Source organism: Hipposideros armiger, unplaced genomic scaffold (genome assembly GCF_001890085.2).
Source record: "Hipposideros armiger isolate ML-2016 unplaced genomic scaffold, ASM189008v1 scaffold_458, whole genome shotgun sequence".
Taxonomy (NCBI): domain Eukaryota; kingdom Metazoa; phylum Chordata; class Mammalia; order Chiroptera; family Hipposideridae; genus Hipposideros; species Hipposideros armiger.
This window is the reverse complement of record NW_017731808.1, coordinates 348,150-354,108: the sequence shown is the minus strand read 5'-3', so window position 1 is coordinate 354,108 and position 5,959 is coordinate 348,150. Positions and strand designations below refer to the sequence as shown.

The window sequence follows — 5,959 nt, the reverse complement described above, 5'->3', positions numbered from 1 at the left end:
CACCCGCCGGCGCGGGGCCGCGCTCGCCCGTGGGCGCGGCGCGGGGGGCTCGCCCGCCCCCGGCCCGCGTCTCCTCCCCCGGGTGCCTGCGTCGCCCTCGGCCCCCCATGATGTCACCCTCCCCATACCCGGGCACAGACCCCGGGGACGCGCTAGGAGGGTCCCTGGGCCTCCGCCTTCGCGGTTAGAAAAGCAAGAGGACGGGCGATGGGGCTCCCCCGGCCCCCCAGGAGCACCCTGCGTTCTGTTTCCGTAAACCCCTGGGTGGCAGAGGGGAAGGTGGTCAGACCCGTGGGCAGGTGACATGTGCCCGCCCTCGGGTGGGTGGCTGGGCCGCGAAGGGGCGTGCCGGCCGCACAGGTGAGGCTCGGCCGCCGCGGCTCGGACAGGTGGGGGCGCTGGCCCTGTGGCCTCTGGCGAGAGGGACAGGCCTCCTCCCTAAGGGTCAGTTTTGAGTAGACAGAAGTGAGACCCCAGCATGGAAATACCGACCTACCTGATAGTTATGTGCTTACCTTTATTAAGCTCCTAAGGTAGTGGATGAGGGTTTTTTCTCCACAAATGCTCAGAAATTTAATACCCCCCCCCCCAGAAAGAGCAGATTAAAATGGTAGAAACAAGTGTGTGACCAGAGACACGTGGCTGTGTGTGTATGTAAAGCTGCCGAAGCACAAAACCACGTTTGCTTCAGCCACTAGCATGAAATCCAGACTTACCAGATACATTTGGAGAACTCAGCTTGGTCCCGGAAGGTGTTTTTACGTAAATGAGCAACTGGTTTTGTGATAAACCTTAAAAGGCAAGGATGAGAAGTCTCCCTAGAGAGTGCCACTCTGCAGACACTTGGTTTTTATAAGTGAGGTGCTTCCCCCCCAGTTCACACACACCACACCGTATTTTGTTTCAAACCTGGGCATTTTCACATTCTCCACATTTTCACTGCTCCACTCAGCTTCTCTGCATTTCCTTGACATCACTGCCTTATGGTGAATGGTCCAGAAATAGGACAACTATAGTTTGGACTTGGAAAGGGAAAAACAGTAAATTTTATCATTTATGGACGGTTTTTTTTCCCCCTGATAGCTTTGATTCATACTTTAGCAGAAAAGTTGCCAACAAAGAATATAATAATATGTTTGATTTTGGAAGCAGGAGGGACAGTTATTATTTTTTTTCCCCAGAACACAAATTTTAAAACCCCAGTTTCCAGGCTAATAGCTTTTCTCGGCACACTTATTTTTGAGCGGGAACTCTGTTTGCTTAGGATATGCCTCTCATTCCCTTGGTGCCATCATCCGTGTAGAAGGCCAGGGAGAGAACACCCCTCCCGTTTTGCAGATTTACTGGAGATTTAAGACCACTCTTTCTGACGCACGTGATTTCAGAGGTTGAGACTGCAGTGAGTCAAATGCTTTCTCAGCCCCCTTGTCACATTTGTGAAGTATAGATGATCCCTGTCCACATCACCTCAAAGAGTTCATGAGTGTGGCTGTTCATTCAGCAAGTGTCTCTTCAGCGGGTACTGCAGAGAACAAAAGAGAAGGCCCTGCCTGGAGGACCTAATGGTCTACAAGGAGGGTGCAGACAACAATAAGACGGTGTCAGGTAGACAGTGGTTAGAGCATGGAGAAGAAGGAAGGAAGGATGGAAGGACCGACAGCAGGGGGAGGCCCAGGTGTGGGTAGGGGTACGCACACAGGCAGTTGGGACTAGAAAGGTCTGTCTGAGCAGCAGCCATTTGAACGGAGACCATTGCTGTGAGGTGCTCCATGGACATCTGGGGTGAGGGTATCATAGGCAGACAAATGGCAAGTGCAAAGGCCCTGGGGTGGAAACAAGCTTTGTGCGCCCAAGGATGAGAAAGGCCAGCGTGGCCAAGGGGAGCGCACAGGAGGCATCACATGCCGTCCACCACTCAGTTTATCCTGAATGCAAGGTTGACACTGCTGGGGGCTTTGGGCCGGGGTGGGACAGAGCCTGGGTCTTTTCAGAAACTTCCCTGTGGCTGCCGTGTGGAGAATCAAGGCCCCGCAAGATTCTACTAAAAATGGTGGCGGCAGAAGGGGGAATGAGGAGAGAGGACAAAGTGTGTTTCCAGCGTGAGGCGGGCCTTGCTGCTGGTTGGGGAGTGTGTGATGGGTGACGGGAGGTGCCATTTACTGAGATACAGAGAACAGATGTGCCGGGGCGGTTGGGGTGTGATCGGGGGAGCCAAGGGCCCTGCAGACGAGTGGCATCTTTAGACCGCCCCTCTGGGGTGGGAGCATCCTTGCCCAGGGCCCGGGGTCCAGAGCCTAACCTACACTCTCTCATCCTGAGGAAGGGTCCGTCCTCTCGCGGTCCAGGATGCAGCAACCCCCACCCCCAGTCTTGATGTGGGCCGTGGGCCTGGGGTGTGTACACCTCAGGGTCCCCACAGATGTGTGTGTGTCACGGTGAGACCACCGTGGGGTAAGACCTCAGGCTTTCAGCAGGTGGGAGGTGCCGCCCTGCTGACGGAAGAGGTGGGGGACCTGTCAGCATTTACGGTGGTCGTTGATGAGTAGCTGTGGGGGACACTGCCATAACGGGAAAGCTCGCCCGTTCCCATCTACTCGTCTGTGGACCATGGTTTCCTGCACTCACATTTATAAAAACGGAGCATAGGAACAGGGCTGCACGTTGGTCCATGACATGTGAACCAGCTGGGGGAAAAGCCCTACCTGCCCCGTTGAACACAGCTTCTATGTTAGGTGACTGTTGGCCAGAGCATATGCTAGGTTTCTGTTTCGATCAATGGGGTTCCAGTGGTTACAATGGTAACTCAGTCCAGAAGAAGTTTGCACACCCTTATGGCAATAGAAGAGACTGATCTGATGATTCCTGTGCATATTTGTCGTGTGATCAATAGATCCATTTCAAGCATGAATATATCACATTGGATTTAACGTCTGCTGTGGTGGAAATAGGAGACCACAGAGAAAGGCGTGCCGTGAGCTTCCTGACAGTTGAAGAAGGGCTTGTTCGTGTGCTTTGCAAATTGATTGCAGTGGACGTGGCACCATCACGCTTAGATTCCAGTAGACATGTTTAGAGGAGTGACATAACAGTTTTATTTTAAGAAGGCAATATTTATAATATGCTGGAAATTACGTCCCCTGCAGCTGTTTAAACCAGGGGTTCCAGTTTAAGCTGTCGGCTCAAGCGCAGGGCATAGCATTTTGTAAACTATTATACTTTTGCAGCAATATGAGCAAAGATGTTGGCGGTGCCTGGAACCAGGCATCAGGTGGTGTCTGGGGAGGACCAAGGGCTGGACTGGTGCCATGGGTTTGGGAGGTGGCTTGGGGTCAGTGCTGGGTCCCGAGGGAGAGAAGACCATGGGGCCAGCCTGGGTCACCCCCCGTGGTGGCTTTGGGTGGGCGATGGGAACAAAGGGGCTTAGGGAGGAGCTGGGGTGGGGTGGAAGGAAGAAACTGGGGGACCATGGGAGAAAGGGTTTCCGGAGGGAGGGTGAGGGCCCACTGTGGAACGCAGCCCAGGGGCGGGAGCTGGTGCAGGGTTGGGTGACCAGGTGAGCTGCTGGGGGGGGGGGCGGGCAAAATCCTTCCATTCAAGGGAGAACGGGAGGGGAGGACACCATTGGAGCCCTTCCCAGGATTTTTGCCATGAAAGGAAACAGAAATGGAGCAGTAGAGCGGGGTGGGGGGTGAGGCAGGAGTGGGCGCTGTGCAGGCTGGTGTGAACAATTGGGGTGTGGCTCGCTGCTGGAGAGGGGTGTGTAATTAGGAAGGTGTGGATGGGCAGGTGATTTATTTTTTATATTTGCTTCGTTCTTGTTTGTATGTAGGTCTTACTGGGCCTCCCCGGGAAGAGTGGGTGTGATGCACCCCTGTGTTGAATGAAGGCTTCAGAGAGGAGCGCCATTTGGATGAGGTCTGAAAGATTGGGTGGGAGTTTCTACTAGAGGAACAAGAGGGCGGGGATGTGAGGCTGGGAAGCCGGTCCTGGGGGCTTGGGGGCGGACAGGCGCCCTTGGGCCAGCGGGGGCGGCAGCTCGGGCTCACTGTGGCCCCTGTTGAAAATCCTCGCATCCTGATAAGATCGGAGGGAGCCCTACCCCCGATCTCCCCTCGATTCCTCCAGAGCCCACGGGGCCGTGGCTCCACAAACTTGGCCTTCTCAGAGATGGTGCCGTTCCTCACCTGAGAGGTGCTGAGTGTTATTGGCTCCGTGTGACGTGCCGATGTCCAGCGCAGTGTGTGGGAGCATGGGTAGATACAAGCGTCATCAGAAAACCTTTATTAAATGGGCTTCTGCCTTCGGTGCCGCGTTAAAAGCCGAGTGTTCTTAAATCATGATTCGTGCAAGGGGACTGTCACTTCTCACTCACCCTCTGGGGAGAAGGGACCGTACCTGCTGGATAGTCTGCCTTTGAAAAGGAGTGTTCCCAACGTTTTGTAACTTTACCTCAAGGTTTTTGGCCTTTTGTAAGTTTAAAAAATATATATGTGAATTAGTTAGAGTAAGTAAGCTTGCCTTTCATTGTGACCAGAAACATAAGTGTAATTTTAGCACCTTATTAGTCAAGAGGTTTATAGAAATCCTTGCTCTGGGCAGGCCTCTTCGGTCCTGCTGCCTGGATCCCCTGGGGTCCCTCTGGGCCCCTTTCCCCCGACACATCTGCCTTCTCCGGGCTTGGTTCTCTGCCACTTCCCAGTCTGTCCACAGTGCCCCCCAACCTTTTGCTGAGGGTGCATGATGATCTTTCCCCCATCGAAGCACCCACCCGGGGTGCCTACTTTTAAAAGACCTTGTCTGGCACACAAGGCCCATTATTAAGTATCGGGCCTCACGCTCCCCCCTTTTTTTGTTAAGTTGAAGGATAACTGCCAGTTAGAGCCCTAATCAACATGATAAAGTCAACACTACCTCAGTTTCCACTTTTAAGATGGCAGCGTGCAGGCCTCGCTCGCCTCTCATGGCTCAGAAATCCCGCTGAGAGAACCAGACGTGAAAATCAGAAACTTAGATGTCGTCTTTGATGGAAACTAAGAGGTTCTGAAAGAGGAAATTGTGAAAGAAACACAAGAAAATCTTCAGGCTGAAGGACAGGAGTGCCGGGGTGAGCAGGCCAGCCAGTGCTCAGCATCGAAGCCGGCGTGGAACCTGAGGTCACTGCAGCGAAAACAGACATGCCGGAAGATTCGGGGCTTGGGAGTCATGCACTGAAGGTTGCCGGCTAGACAGACGTCAGACTCCTCCGCGGTGACGCTGGGGGCTGAAGGGCGATGGAGCCTTCCCTCCAGTGACCTGTGTGAGAGTGCCACGTGCCAGGCAAGCCGGCTTCCCTGTGAGATTGGAACAGACATTTGCAGACATGGCGACTCCTCTCAGAAGTTCTACCTCCCGGGGAACGTACGGGAAAATGTGCTCCCCAAATCAAAAGACTAAGCCAAGGAGATGGAAGCAACGGGCCTCAGGAAATGGGGGCTCCTTCCACACGAAGAGAATTAACAAATCCGGCTGCCGGTGAGGGAGGGCCTGACGGCAGCCGCCACAAGCAGGGCTCCAGGAGCGCCGTGGAAGCCCTGGGCCGCTGTTGGCTGGACCCTGAGAAAAGTAAACCGTAAGGAGAGCTATTGCAGGATGTGTGAAGACGTCACCATGGGTACCCTCCGCCAACACTGCCCCCACCACCACCAGACTCGACACCCATACACAGACACAGCAGAAACAGCGCAACAAAGTTACACACAAACAACACAAGACCCACACAAAACAGCACACAACATATGCAAACAACACAACACACAACTCCTCCGCACAAACAGAAACAGCACAACAAAATTACACACACGGCACAACAAAATCTAACATACCGTATTTGCCGGCGTATAAGATGACTGGGCGTATAAGACGACCCCCTAACATTTCCACTCAAAATACAGAGTTTGTTATATACTCGCCGTATAAGACT

At 53.7% G+C, this 5,959-nt stretch overlaps 1 protein-coding gene across 1 annotated transcript in view; it reads left to right on the top strand.

Annotated features, from left to right (window-relative positions):
• PRDM15 (PR/SET domain 15) overlaps nucleotides 1-5,959 on the top strand; it is a 76,231-nt gene that overhangs the window by 510 nt on the left and 69,762 nt on the right. The gene's annotated exons all lie outside the window — the stretch shown is intronic.